Source organism: Vespula pensylvanica, chromosome 3 (assembly GCF_014466175.1).
Source record: "Vespula pensylvanica isolate Volc-1 chromosome 3, ASM1446617v1, whole genome shotgun sequence".
Classification (NCBI taxonomy): domain Eukaryota; kingdom Metazoa; phylum Arthropoda; class Insecta; order Hymenoptera; family Vespidae; genus Vespula; species Vespula pensylvanica.
The window spans coordinates 1454843-1471581 of NC_057687.1; the positions used below are offsets into that span (position 1 = coordinate 1454843).

Consider the following 16739-nt stretch of genomic DNA (forward strand, 5'->3'; position numbering starts at 1 on the left):
CTCTCTCTCTCTCTCTCTCTCTCTCTCTCTCTCTCTCTTTCTTTCTTTTTCTTCCTCTCCGCTATTCACTCTGACTCCAGACAATTACGCGAGTCCAAAACCACCGCCGGCTGAAGAACCGACTTGGAATGGCCGTTCTTCAACTGGTCGGATGATCATTAATCTAAAAGGGATTCCACGGATTAATGTATCGCAATAGGGTGCGCTCTCGAACGTTGTTACCTTTAATATCGTACTATCTTCTTATCTTGTATTTGTATCCTCCTTCTTTTCTTCTGTTAAACTGATCGAGCAAGAAGTATATCATTACTCAATTTAATTCTCATTAATGAACTCTCTCGATGATTTCGATGACAAGTCTCGGAACCTTAAACGATAATATTGTTTACATATCGACAAATAGAAATCGAACAAACAGAGAGATGTATTTTATATACTCGTCGATGGAATTACGTATGAAACTTTCGTACGGAATCATCGTTTCGTATAACGGCAATTAAAGAGGAACGATGTATCTTTTCGATTGCGTGCAACTGGATGACGTCATCGGTACTTGCATTTCCAACCCGGTCAGCCAGTTTTACGCGTCCGTTATCTCAACCATACATCGGAACTTTCCTTCTCGTGACTGCAAAAACCTCAGCAGCCTCGAAATAGAAGGTACGACGAAGAATAACTCAGCAGCAAACTGCCCCTTAACACGAGCTTTCTTCTTCCTCCACTTCCTCTTTCCCCTTCTCCTCTTCTTCCTTCTCCTCCTTCTACTACTTCACCTCATCCTCATACTTCTCCTATTTCTCCTCTACGCTTCTTCTCTATCACCCTTTTCCCTACAACCACGTCGTGCTCGTGTATTACGGTCATTTGTACGATCGGAAGAAAGTACCAACCCGTCAGTCTTCCACTCACCCTTTACCCTTCTCTCCTATCTTTTCTCCCTTTGAAGTCTCCTTGGAATGCAGAATCGTTTTTATTGGATCGTCAAAAGAATATTCCACCCCCTCATCCTACACTCCACCTCTTTACCAGTCATCTCTCTTTCTCTCTTTCTCTCTTTCTTTCTCTCTTTCGTGCTTCTCTCTCTCTCTCTCTCTCTCTCTCTTTCTCTTTCTCTTTCTCTTTCTCTTTATCTCTCTCTGTTTCTCTTCTCTTCTCTATCTTTTTCTCTTTTTCGTTGAAAGGAAACGAGCGTGCGGATGGATGGAACGCTTTCAGAAATCGACATGGATATTTTCTTTCCCCTTTTTACTTTTCTTCCCTTCTTTTCTTTTCCTTGCCGAGTCCTCATACTCTTTCGTCACTCGCCGGAAGATGCAATAACCTGTATATATGTGTATATATATATATATGTGTGTGTGTGTGTGTGTGTGTAACTATCTATGCAAGTGCATGTGCAGAATGGGAGCAACTGACTCGATATTACGAGATGGACGAAGAGAGAGAGAGAGAGAGAGAGAGAGAGAGAGAGACAGAGAGAGGGTGAACGAAGGGCAGGTCTTTTAATCTAAGCCATATCGTACAGCATGCGTATATAGGCTCTCACTTGCGTCACCTTGCCAGCTTTACACCAAGGGTACTTTAAGCAACTATTTCTTTAGTAGATGGGGAAGATATATATATATATTGAGATATATATATTGGTATATATATATATATGTATATATATGGGTATATATATTGGTATATATATATGTATATATATATATGAGTATATATATATCTATGGTTGTATAAGTGCGTACCAACCCCAAAGATTGATGGTGACACTAGAGGGGTGCGCCGAGTCATCGGTTCGAGACACGAAGAGAAAGAGAGAGGGAGGGAAAAAGAGAATTTAGTTTCCCTCGGTGAACACGTTTTACCTCTTAAATGCATTCGACTGCAACCAATTTTATATTTTTTCTTTCTTTCTTTATCTCTATCTCTATCTCTCTCTCTCTCTCTCTCTTTTATTTTCTTCAATTCAGCGAGAAATAAATGTGAAAGGAAAAAATTAAAAATCCTTTTCGAACGCGTTTACTGTTCGTCGAAGGTACATACGTTCAGTAATAATATTATAGAACGAGGTTAAATTCGAACTTTGAAATAATTTCCATAGAAAAGATAAAAAAGAAAAAGCAAATAAAACACTTCCGTCTCCTCTAATGTAATATTTAACGAACCAAAAAAAAAAAAAAAATACACTTTAACGTTTATAATAATATTTTATATCTAATATTAAAAAAAAAAAAAATAATAATAATAATAATAATAATTAAAAAAAAAAAAGAAAATTTACGAAGAAAACAAGTCTAACGATGTTAACAGAAAATTCTTTTCTTTTTCTTTTCCAGGTACGTACATAATCGTTAAAAGGAGAATCTAGGAAAGCAATAGGGTGATCAGTAGAGAAGAATCGAACGTGTATTATAAGTAAGTAAGTAAGTAAGTAAGAGAGAGAAGACATATTAGGTGAATATCTACAAAGTTATATACTCGCGTCGAAAGTTCCCTTAGTATTAATTAAATCCTTGCTTTGGAAGAGACGTTGAGATTGCATCAACGCCAAGACGGAAGCACCAACGAGTGAAGCCCCTTTTCCATGCTTCTTGAACCATGTTCGAAGACGTTCAAAAGAATAGACGAGAACCATGGGAAGAGGGGATACGCCGTAACCTAGATTAAAAGGAGAAACCATAGTAATATAGGTGTGCAATCGCAAAGACGGTTTTTAAAGTAAAAAAAAAAAAAAAAAAAAAAAAAAGACATGGAAATCGTTAGTTAAAGGTTACCTAGGAAAAAAATCGATCGGATTAATCCCTCTCTCTTTCTCTTTCTCTCTCTCTCTCTCTCTCTCTCTCTTTTTACCTGTTGCAACATACGGAAAACGATATAAAACAAAGAAATAAGATCTAGATCGAACTTATTATTCTTCAAGTATCATATATTCTTTCTCGATTATTATCAATTCTTTCTTTCTTGACTACGTTAAAAAAAATCTTCGCGATTTTACGCGATAGAGAATTTTATCGAAGAAAACTAAGCATTTTAAATAAAGAAATTACTTAACTTTAGATTTGTTTCTTTCTTTATCAGAAAGGAACTTAGAAATTTCTTTCGTCGTTTTTCAAGAATATTTTTAACAGTGTGTACTTAGGTACTCTTCTTAACATATTATTTACTATTTATTGTCACACGTTATTCTATCTTTTCTTGTTTAATCTTTGTCTTTTTTTTTTTTTTTTTTTTAATAAATATACGATATACCGTGAAAGTAGAAGCTTCCTTTGGAACTCTTTTTTAAACGAACGAAATTCATTAAGTTCCTTCTTATCGATTTCCTACAATTATTATCATTCTTAGCCAACAAGTAGTATGGCTTCCTTTGAAATGTTTTTCGTGGCCGTATAAACAAGTTGACCATTTCGTCGCTCGATGATTTTTCACGTGGACTCTAACGGCATTTTTTCCGGGTGTCTCTTAATTTCTCTCAAACACAAAGAAAAAGAAAAAAAAAAAAAAAAAGAAAAAGAAAAAGAAATTAGAAGAAAAAAAAGATGTCGTTAGACGACACGGTCGTAAGATTTCTACGTAAACTACGAATTATATAATTACGAGAAAGAGCGCAATGTAATTTCGTCGTAGCATCGGTCGAATTATGCGAATAATTTCGTTTAACAGTGGTATTATTTCCGTACCATTTGGTGGTATCATATCGTGACGTAATATAACGATTTGAAATTCTCGTTGGATAAATCGAGGAGTCCTTTTCGATGAACGGAAGAAGGAGATTAAATTCGCGCTGGTCGCAGCTATCGGAAATAAAACTCATCAGTGAAATTAAAAGTCGCTTAGGAGTTGGAAGCTTCTCTAAACGTAATTGCAAAACCGGTTTAAACGTATAGAGTTCTCTTTCTCACGGTTTTGATCTCGTGTACTATGAAGCCCAACAACTATACATACATACATACATACATATATATATATATATATATATATATATATAAAAACATTCTCAAAGCATATAAAGTTTCTTTTTCTTAAGGTACCCTATATGTTATTCGAAAGCTCCTCTTGGCTTTTTACCCAGGCACGCTCGAGTGGTTTCTAAAAACAGAGAACGGCTCTCTATCAACGTAGAACTGGCAGAAAAGAAAAAGCATGTACCAGAAATCGATCCATGGTACGCTTGATTTCTCGTCTGTGGTATATAAGGAGAAAGAGAAAAAGAAAGAGAAAGAGAAAAAGAGAGAGAGAGAGAGAGAAGAGGAGACCTCTTCAAAAGTGCCACGACGATTTGATTATTTCGAGAGACTGAAAAAGCGAGAGTGAACAGAAGAGAAAGCAAAACAGAGCCCTTTACAACGAGTGATCTATAGAAATCCGATCGAGACCAGACTAATCGTGGAAACCATTGGAAAGAGCTTGCATTAGAAAAACCTTCTTAAAAGTTAGCTTAAGAGCTCGCGCTAGCACGAACTTTCTCATTCGTCTATTCACATTAAACAATTCGTTCTCTTTCTCTCTCTCTCTCTCTCTCTTTCTCTTTCTTTCTCTTTCTCTCTTTCTATCTCTCTTTCTTTCTCTTTCTATCTGACTACGGAAAAGATTCGACGGTGTGTTTGTGCAGCCGTGCTTTCGCGCAGACGATGCGGAAAATCACCTGGCAGGTAACCACCGTTTACGGTGGCCCTGTTTATGGAAGCAATTTTCCGGAGACTAAAGCAAATGACGTCCTCACGAAGAAAAGAAGGAAGAAGGAAACCATTCCTTCTATTCCTGATACCAAACCGTCAACATTTTCGATGAAACGGAACGACGAAGAAAGAAAGAAAGAAAGAAAGAAAAAGATGGTTTTAGATCGAAAATAGTCCGACCTTTTTTTCTTTTACGACACGCGTCAGAGCAAGTGCATTTCGGGATATTCTTTGGTCCTTCATGATGTTTACTTTAACCTTAGTAATGATCGTTGTACTTGAAGGCATTGTGTCTGTCCGCAATTCGGCCGGTCCAAGCAAAGTGGTTTTAATCCTGAAGAAACATCTCACGTATCCGAGAAGCGTTTGCTTTCGATCTTCCTTTTACTTTTCTTTCTTTCTATCTGTCTATCTATCTATCTATCTATCTAGCTAGCTAGCTAGCTAGCTAGCTAGCTAGCTAGCTAGCTATCTGTCTGTCTGTCTTCTATTTTATCCCCCTTACTTTTAGTGTTTCTCTGTATATCGAAAAAATATCTCTTGTTTCACGTCGTAAGTGATAAAAACGGAAAATTGGATCGGAATCGTATTGAAGTAATTTGTTAGGAAGATTTATTGATTTATGTCAGCATGTCTTTTTTTTTTTGTAGAAATACTGTTATAATCGAAATAATTTAATGAAAAAGTGATTTGGATATGGAGATATTGGAAGATATATATATATATATATGTGTGTGTGTGTGTGTGTGTGTATATTTTTTAAAGTTAATACATATATATGTAATATATAGTATATAATTATATAATTTATAATATATATATATATTACATAATATATACGTATATAATTTCTACTTAACAAATGTATACAAATTTCGTTTATATTCTATAAATGAATATATACATAGTAAATAATATATATAATATATAATATATATATATGTATATAATTTATACTTAACAAATATATACAAATTACTTTTATATTTTAAAAATTAGCTTAAAATAGCAAAGAATTAAAATATAAAACAAATATATGAACGAATATAATTTCAAAGTTACATGTAATTACGTAGAAGAATTTACGAATTAATTTTCCTATCGCAATACAAGTTATAATAAATTGAAAAATAATTTTTTTGCTCCAGTTGAAATTAATTTCAGAATACACACAAACACACACACACAAATATGCACATATATATATATATTTTTTAAAGCCGATTTTTAAGCTGGTTTTTTAAAGAAGAAATAATACCTCTTTTCATCTACCAGGAACCACCTGAAATCACGAGTTTAGTTTCTCGACTACCTATCTACCTACCTACCTACCTACCTACCTACCTACCTACCTACCTATCTATCTATCGTTCACTAACGACTCAATTTTCCATCCACAGTTCTCGATTGAACGTGAAAAGGGAAAAGGTCCGGCCAGTTCTCTGGACTGTTTGTTTTTCCAATTTTCGTTCGGCTAGGTAAACAGGCGACAGACAGGAAATACTAGATTGTATCTCTCAACCATTTCTAGAATCAACAGCGTGTAAATGTTAGAGCGAGGCTAAAAAGGGCTAATTGTTCCCACCGTTGAAGAAATTAGGATCGTCAAGCCCTAGTCTAAACATAGTTTCCTTTGGAGGATGTCCCTGAGAAAGAAATAGAAAGACCACCCTGAGATCATCCCTTCTTCTTCTTCTTCTCCTTTTTCTTTTCCTTTTTTGTCTTCTTCTTTGGTGTTTCTGCCTGAAGGATAAATTCTGGATGGGATTGTTGAAAAAATTCTCGACCCAGCAGGAACACAGGAGTGTCTACGAGTCCACCGGCCCAATCTTGTCTCCTTCTTCTTTCTCTTTCTCTCTCTTTTTTCCATTCTTTCTTTCTTTCTTACTCTTTCGTTGTTACACTCGCTATTGTCATGCCTAGAGGGACTCCCCATCAGGATTGTTTGGACTCTAAAATGCAAATCCCGTTGCGATGGACAATACATGCTGGGTTATTCTCCTCTCAATGGGTGGTTTTCTCGACAGTAACTCTAACGCCGCAGACATTGCTAACGCTAAATTCTATTTCTCTATTATTCCTTGAATTATTTCACGAGATATTATTATAACACTTCGTTCTCGCTTTAATACAATTTACGACGTACTAATCACGCGACAAGATTCTTTCGATAAGAAAGAAAAAAAAAAATTATTATTGGCTTTTCGAGAAGGAACGAAGAATATGTTCATACGTCGAGAAACAAATGTTTTATATATATATATATTTGATAATAAAAGATTGTCGATCTTTTTTTGAAAGAAATAAATAGAAAGAGATATAGAGAAAATAAAGAGGAACAGATTAGGTTGATCAGCTGATAGTTATAGGACTCTGTGATATTGAAATTTCAAATATCACGTTCGACGAAAAACAAGTATCTCTTGTTGAAAACTTACAATGAAGATAAATTCGATCCTTCGATATCGCTTATTTTAGTTCCTATCATATTTAAGCGATAACTTTTCTAAGAAAAAGAAAAAGAGAAAGAAAAATCGAGACTTAATACTTCTTTAGATAAAAATATAGATGTATATACATAGCTTTATTATCTAACAGGATTCTTCGAATAAACTCTATGTACTTACTTAATCTCTTTTCTGATAATCTTCTACCGTTTCGAACGCGTTAATCCTCAAGACGTATTCAAATAAACTATCGATTAAGAATAAGATAAACTATGACTACATGCGTACTTTGTATTCCCTAAAAAAAAAAAAAAGAAGAAGATAAAAGATAGAAGAAAATTAGATCGAGAAATAAACGAATAAAAACCATGAAAACGTAAAGATGAAGACGTAAAGATTCTGTAAAGATAATTGTAAGAAAAAAAGGGAGAGTAACATACAACTTAAAAATAACAGAACTCATTTTATTTTTGTCTTTTTCATAATATCTTTTTTTAAGTCATGATAGCGATAATATTAATAAAATATCTTTTTTTAAGCAACGTTAATAACAATTTTTAAATAATATTAATAAATTTAATTGAGTGATATTAATTAAGTAATATCGGTAAATTTAATATTTCAATAAAATAATAAAGTAAATATTAATGTGAACAAAAATGATGGAAATAAGTGAGAAACGTTAGCAAGTTCTTTTTCTTACTAAAAAGCAAACTTCTAATGTTTATAGAAAATATGTTAATACAATAACAATCTATTTATTATTCACGTATACGTACGATAACAGAAGAGCCTTGCGCATTGTTTTCTAATTCTCGAAGACCAGATAAAAAATCGAAGAAAAGATTAGAACAATGATTAATTCTGAAAATATTTTAGTAATCATTTGTTCCGACCTTTGTCAATACTATATAAAGATGATAATATATACTATACTGTAGTATAGTATATAGTTTGACGAAACGTATTTCATTATAATACAAATAATCGATCATACAATTCAACATAAGATAAAATAAAGTACGTATTTCATTATAATACAAATAATCGATCATACAATTCAACATAAGATAAAATAAAGTACAAATCAAAAATATGAAAAAATAATTAATCATACAAACTTTAACAAAAATTTTCAAAAAATGAAATAAAGAAAAAGCATTTCATCGTAAAAACGATCGATACGAACGATTTCTCTTTTCTCTTATTTTTTTCTTTTCTTTTCTTTTCTTTTCTTTTCTTTTCTTTTCTTTTCTTTTCTCTTTTTTTCTCATATATTTACAAAGTTAAAAACAATTTAAACTGGTCGCAAAACGGAAACATTTCTGTTCGTTCTTTAGTTAAGTTAGTTACATCGACGAATAGAACCTTAAACTGCAATGCTTTTTGGCTTGTGAAAGCCACAAAACTCCGGTCGGTAGAAAGAGAAAGAGAGAGAGAGAGAGAGAGAGAGAGAGCATATGTGTTCAACATATCCGTGTATCCTCATAAGTTGTATATTAGTTTCACGTCCAACGAAAAACCTTAATGTGAGTCTAGAAGACCAACATATGTATGTATGTATATATGTATGTATATATATATATATATATATAATCCATTTTTTGTTGTTTCAAGAAAATGAAAGATTAGCATATTAGTCAATTAAAAAATCTAAATTAATTATGTCAAGCCTGGCAATGTTTCTAGCAATTTATTAATATGTAATTCGATTATATAAATTTCATTTACACAAATTTAACTAGAATAATATATATTTACGGGCTGTAAATGGACTTACATCATTTTCATAATTAGTCGATTGTAAAAAATCATTAAATTTCAATTATGAAAACTTAAATATCATTTAAAATATATTTTGTGTCAATCCAATTTTGTTTATAAATAATAACAAGAAATAAAATAGTAGTATTTTTTATTTTGAACGTTAATTATATTTATATATCGTTAAACTTAACATAATGACTCTGTCACCTATGTCCATGAAAATTAGACTTACATCACTTTCATAATCAATCGCTACGCAATTCCTTGTATCGGTCAATTTGAAATCGAACAAAACATTGGCATTTTTGAAAATATTAAATATTAATTAGTTATAAATAAAAAGTTTACACTAAATTAATCACGAATTGTGTGATATCTCATTAAAAAAAAAAAAAAAATGAATTTATATCACTTTCAAAACAAATGGTCCATATATATATTATATATATATATATATGTATATTATATATATATATTATACATATGTACGTTGGTACGTCCCAGATGGATCGGTCCAGTAATACGACACTTCCTAAAGCAAACAATTCCAGATGTGTTCAGAAAACACGTGGAAGAGAAGATTAGTTTCCTTTTTACGCGTCTGTTAATTGCTCGACCATCTTCGATTATTTCACAAAACAATTCTTTCATTAGTTATTAATTATTAATTTTTTTCATTTCATTAATTATTTAAGTCCTTTCCTATAAATTATTTTCTTTTTTCTTTTCTATGTTAAAAATCATTTTTAGTTTCTAATATACTTATACACAAAGTATTCTTATTATATACTTACTATATTACACTTAGTATATTCGAAATTAATTGTATTTTACAAGAAACAAAATTTTTAAATATGTATCGTGATGATCGAGGGAAAATAAATGACTTAATAAATTCTGAAAAAATCGAAACGATAGTATCATATTACTGTCATGTACGTCAAGCTTGGATATTAGCGACAACAAATCGAAAACAAACACGAGCTCTGAGGATTACAAATGATTTTGTTAAACCGTCAAAAACACGATAGAGTTTTACCTCTATCAGTACGCGGAATCTAAAAGTTACGGGTATGTTCACGACTATATAGAGTATTTTTTCGAAAATATGAGCATTACTTCGGGGATAGATTCAGTATACTAAATAAAAAAGAAATTCGTACAAAGATATAGCCGATATGATCTTGTTTTCGAAGTATAGCCGTTTTTACTTTCCAGTAATTCGTACGACTCTGTTGTCAGGAATAATTGCTGATCGTTTAATCGGACCAGTTTTTCTGAGTGGGACATTAACCGGTGGATCGTACAATTCATTTTTAAGGGAATACTTACATGAACTATTGGAAGACGTATCGCTTGATGTCGTCGACCGTATGTGGTTTATGTATGATGGTGCATCAGCACATTTTAGTCGACTGGCGAGACAGTTTTTAAACGAGAGATTCCCTGATAAATGGATTGATCGTGGAGGGTCGATTAATCGACCAAGCACGATCATCTGATCTAAATCCATTGGATTTTTATTTGCGAAGGCACCTAAAGTCTTTGGTTCACAATGCACCAGTAAACGACGTTGAAGAACTGCGATATCGTATTCAAGAGTGTTGTCGGCGAATTCAAACAACACCTGATACTTTTGAACGAGTGAGAAGATCTATGACGCAACGTTTGGAAGCTTGTATTCGAGCCGACACTGGCCACTTCGAACAGTTTCTATGAAAATTATTAAATAACAGGTTTCGCATAAAAATGGCTATAATTCTAAAACAAGGTCATATCGGCCATATCTTTGTATGAACTTGTTTTTCTTATTTTAGCGTACTGATTTTATTTTCGTAATTATACAGACGTTTTCGAAAACATCTTGTAAATAATGTAATCTTTCTCTAACACGAAAATCGTGTTATATCGAAAGATTCGTCTGTTATATCGTGTTATACGATAATGAAATATTATTACTAGATCAATATCAAAGAATAATACATACGCCAAAAAATTTGAACATTCTCTTTGAACAGAAAACTAAAAAAGTAAGACTCGTGTTACAAGAATTTTGTAATAATTTCATATGCACGCGTATATAAATTAGTTAGATTAAAAGTATACTAAAAATGAATAAATATCTTTTTTATAAAATTTTGCATGAAAATAATAATAAAAATAATATGATACATAGTAATGATAATATTAAAAATTACAAATAAAAAAAGGAAAGGAAAAGAAAAGAAATTTATCATAAATTTTAATCTTCATTTCTTCACATTATTTTCATCTTCAGTGTCATACAAAACATGTATTTTGTTAAAATCGTACTTTAAAAGTAGCGTGTTCTACGAGTTATTCTCGTAATTTTCAGACCACGTTGTACGAACACCGTGTTAGCAAAATGTGTTATAGGTGAGTTACCTGTAGATACATATACTATGAGCCAAACTCGTTCGATACCCTTCTACCTATCGACTATTCGTGCTGAGCGTAAGTTAGTCGAGTATTTTCAAGTACTTACATATTGATTTGAACTTGTCTTATCTTTGGCTCAACTATTAATCGGATCTTTGGCTCGCAGAGGCTTGTTAAATGTCTAACACGCATCCATTTTGAATCTAAATTCCAGAAAAAATTTTAATTCTAAATGTCCATCGAACTTTGACCCGTCACCGATCCTACGAAGTAAGTACTTGTAATAAAATTATTATTTAAGTACTTGTACAATAAAATTAAATAAATAAAAATTATTCGTAATTCAATGGAATATAAGATCCATGATCCAACGATATAAGTATCGTTAAACTATAAATCATCATATAAATCATCTTTACTGTTTTATTTTTTGTTTGTCACTTTTCATAAGTAAAAAAAGAAAATGAAAAGAAGAAGAAAAATATTTTCGAAAATATCTTTCGTTTTTTTTTTTTTCTTAATTTATTACTTACGTAAGATAAGCATCAGAGAACTTTTGAAACGAGTATTTATTATTTTAATTCGATCTGTCGTTGTTTGAAAATATTTTTCTTAAAAACATTTTCCTTTGTTTGTTCAAACGAACGAATTCAATAATATTATAAGTAAAACATCTGTGAAATACGTCGTTTATGAATATTTTTTTCTCTTTGGTTTCTCAATAAATTTATACTAATTGAGATTAATTGATCACAAATGCACGCATTACTATTTTTATTCTGTAATATTATCTTCATTGGTCTTTATTTTATTTATTGAAGATGAATGATGTATTTATATTATTAAACATACTTTCAAACGAGCATTTGATTAATACCTACACCTATCTAATCTAAAGTATCAATTTTAAATAAATATATTAAATAACAGGTACTTATCCTTTATTTAATATATCCATAATATTACAATTTTTCTATTCCATATAGATTCTAATTATTCTCAGAAAATTTCCAACAATTTTTTACAACAAGTTCATTTCGTATTTCGACGAAATAAATCTACCCGACGAATTACCAAAACTGACATCGATATTACAAAATATTTTTAATAATAAAATATATCTACCACCGTGTTGACACACACACACACATACACACACACACACATATATATATACCACGAATTTTCTACGTACAACACTTACAAATTAAAATTAAAAAAAGAATAAAATATAACGTGGAATAACACGAAGGAATAACAATAAAGATAAATAAATTATCATTCTTCCATTTCACGAGAAATGAAATCATTCTCTTTAGAAGAAGCAATTAATAAAATACATAAAATTAACGATATATAAAACAATATATACAATTAAAAGATAGATTCCATATAAGTTGAAGAAAAAAAAAACAAACAAACAAACAAACAAACAAACAAAATAACTCAAAGGATGAGCGTAAAACAAATACAAGAAAAAAGAAAGAAAGAAACAGAAAGAGAAAAGAAAGGAGATAGAACAAAGAAAAAGAGAAAGAAGAGGTTTGTAATTGTTCTTTGATAGATTCGCATAATATCTCGTTATTCTTCTCCCTCTCTCTCTCTCTCTCTCTTTCTTTCTTTTCCTTTTTCTTCCTACATAATACAATTTAAAAAGAAAGAAAAATTCTTTACACGTATCTCAACGTACCCGCCGGCACGAAAGTAATAGTGTTGTTACGTACTAGAGTACTATAGAGTCTTGTGATAGAGAGGATTAGCAATTTCTCCAAGTGCGACCTAGTTGTCTCTAGGGTATCGTATTGCCGCGTGATACCAATCTGTTGAGCTATCGATCACCGATATACCACATGTGTACGTGTATATGATGATCTTTTTTTTCTTTTTTTTTTTTTTTTTCTTTTTGTCTATCTCCCCTCTCTCTCTCTCTCTCTCTCAATCGTACTCATACAACTACAGGCTCGTTGATGAACTTGCAGAATGTGTGCCGAGCACATTATTCGGTACATTTTAGGGTACTATCGATGCTCAAGCACGTATAACACGAATTCGTGCTCTTTTCGAATTCTTTCACGCCTTCTACCCCCTCTCTTTCTTTCTTTTCATCCCCTCATACCCTTCTTGCATTTATAGTCCTGACGTGCTTATAATCCTTCAACCACGTGTATTTCGCGTACGTGTACAGGTTCGAGTTAGTCGCATAAAATGATCGTTTCAGTCCTACCAACGAACAAATTCGTGACAAGTGGGAGAATTCTTCATGAAAAAGAGCGCGTAAGGAATCGATCGAGAATTTTCTTCTTTTTCTTTTTTTTTTCTTTTTTTTTGTGTGTGTTTTTCTTCTCTCTATATCCATTTTATTCGCCTTCTTTGTTTTTTTCAAATCTTCTTACGAAGGCAGATCACGTTCGAGTCAAACAAGTACTACTAGGGTCATCCAATTCCACGTTATAACGCTTACTCGAATATTTTCAAGGATTCCAAGTTATTTCTTCTTTTTCTTATTCCTTTTTTTTTTCTTTTTCTAATTCTTTTTTTTTGTTTTTTAATATGGTTATTAAATGTTCATGTTTGTTCCATACCTAATGATTATTATATATATATATTTTTTTTTAATTGTATATGATATTATATATTTTAATAATAATCTTTCAGAATTATATACTGTTTAATAATTATATATATATATATTTTTTTTTACTAATTATTAAGTAAAATAAGAAAGCTGAACAGAAGTCGTGATATTATATATTTTAATAATAATCTTTCAGGATTATATACTGTTTAATAATTGTATATATATATATATTTTTTAATAATACTTTTTCAGAATTATAACAAAAATTTCGATTAAAATATCGACATCCTTGTAATTAATTATTGTTGTATTGAAATTCATATGATAGCGTGTTATGGGTTATATACGAATAAGTCAGATGGATGTTTACTTTTTGAAACTTTCTTCGATGGCTTAAATAATTAATTTTTGACGAGAGAGTTTATGTAACCTTTTTTTTTTTATTTTATATCGATAGAACTTAATGTATCGTTTAATTTCCTCCTGTTTTTAAAAGGAGGAGCTTCTAACGTTTTTCTAATATCATCGTTTCTCACATATCACGACGTGTTTAAAATAGATTTTCAAGATCGATTGAATCGATTGAATTCATTCAATTTTCGTTTTCTTTTTTTGACGTTCGTATTAACACTTATCACACACACACACACACACACACACACACGCACGCACGAATTAATTATGTGTCCAATGTTGCATATAAATATGTGATCTAAATTTATGTATAATTTTCTCTACAAATATAATTCGATGTCCAAATGTGTGTGTTCCCAATTTTGTAATCAAATATTCAAAATATTCAATTTGTATCAATATATTCAAATCGGTTTTGATTACGAATTTATAAATTAACGCTTTGTTACTTAATTTAAAGATTCTTGCTATGAATTGATACAAATTCTTTCCCCAATCATTTTTATTCGTTCGACTTTAACTTGTATATATTTCTTCTAATTAATTTTGCCATTAAAATTGAAAGTCAAGATATTTAACGAAAAGAATTCGTTCGCACGATATCGATGAGATTTCGAAAGTAGATTTTAAAAGTCGGATTTTGACTGGCCGAGTGAAAAAATAATATAAATAAACACGACGTTGAGTTAATCTTAATTTTATCGACTTCTGTTCAGCTTTCTATTTTACTTAATTAACTTAATAGATTCGTTATTTGCTATGTTCAACGTTTCTGCGTGTAGATAGTATGATGATTGTGTCATGTGCAAATATTTATATTTCAAAATAGAGTATGTATATATACACAATGAATAAGAATTCAAATAAGAAATCAAATCCAAGGATACTTTCTTGCGGCACACCTGCGTATTTAACAAATTATTGAAATTTCTTCTTTCTTTTTCCTTTCTTACTCCATTCCATAGAAAATTAATTTCAATAATTCGCATCTATCCAACGATATCTATCCAACGAACGATCAAACGAACGACCTTGTTCCATATTTCAAGCCGCAAGAAATGAAATACCGGAAAGTTTATCGCTTTCTATATGCTCGAACATTATCTTCTTGGTCTACGATCGAGCACATATATTTATGACTACTTCCGCGTGACCTGTCGAAAGAGAAACAAGGAAACGTTTAATAAGAAAACTAATATGCTTGGCAATACTCGTTTTTGCTTCTCTCTTTCTTTTTTTCTCTCGCTCTCCTCTCTCTTTTTCTCTCTTTTTCTTATGTACACATTGTATATATTGGTAACTATCCATATGTGTTTCACATATAATAACTCCTTCTCTCTCTCTCTCTCTCTCTCTCTCTATCTCTCTCTCTCTCTCTCTATCCCACGTGCATATTGGTCCATTACTCTGTCATCTATCTCTATCTTTATCTCTCTTTTTATTCCTATCTCTCTCTCTCTCTTATTGTTCCTATCTCTCTCTCTTTTCCTATCTCTCTCTCTCTCTCTCTCTCTCTCTCTTTTTATTCCTATCTCTCTCTCTCTCTTCCGAATTCTCTGTTTTTCTCTTTCTATTCCTCTCAACGCAGAAACGCGCAAGTGCCGATCGTTCTCAGTCGGGGAATGCCAACAACGCGATTCGCCGTGGCGCCGACAATGCTCGAAAACGACGCGAGAATAGTCAGGCCCTCTTCGTCTCACACCGACCCCACTCACCCTCTCTCTATCAAATCCCGAGGCTCATCTCCAAGCCTCATAAGCCCCCAATTCCATTTTCGAACATCTGCGAATCATCGGGAATCGAACTTTTTTATTTCCTTTTCGAAAAGCTTTTGATCGAAGTTTTCTCGAAACTTCAGCTGAAAGATTCCAATAGGTTCTAATAATTTCAATAATCTTCTATTCGTTATATCTTAGATCTTGATCTATTTTTCGAACATAGAGAAATATATCACTGGTCCGTTCACTGGTCCTATTTAGTAATCTTGTCAACACCGGATCTGGGTAATTAAAGGGATACGGTACGGACGATGCGTCCCAAATCGAATCGAAACTCACACTCAGACACTCTCAGATAATACTGAGATTATATTTTTATTCTTGTACTGTCGTATTTATTCGTGATTCTATTTATTTTCTTTTAAGGGAGAAGAAAGAGAATAAAATGAAAAACGCGAATTTTGTTAAAGAAACTTTCCATTAGGCCAATTTCATTTCTTTTTTAAAGGAGAACTTGTTGATGTCGTGCGATATATAATGAAACAATATCAAAAATAAATTTCCAACGAATTATAATTTGCGCTTGACGTTTTATAATATTATATACTTCGTTCGAACGATTTATTCGTAAATCCTTGACAATATTTTCTACTTCGGATTTATGTATGTACATACATACATACATACATATGTACATATATACATACATACTTCTTCTTCTTCTTTCGTTCTTTGAACG

General features: G+C 31.7%; 1 protein-coding gene and 1 pseudogene across 10 annotated transcripts in view; both read left to right on the top strand.

Annotated features, from left to right (window-relative positions):
* The window catches only part of LOC122627550 (teneurin-m), a 674747-nt gene that overhangs the window by 580377 nt on the left and 77631 nt on the right, over positions 1-16739 (top strand). The gene's annotated exons all lie outside the window — the stretch shown is intronic.
* On the top strand, positions 9711-10951 carry LOC122627554 (annotated as a pseudogene).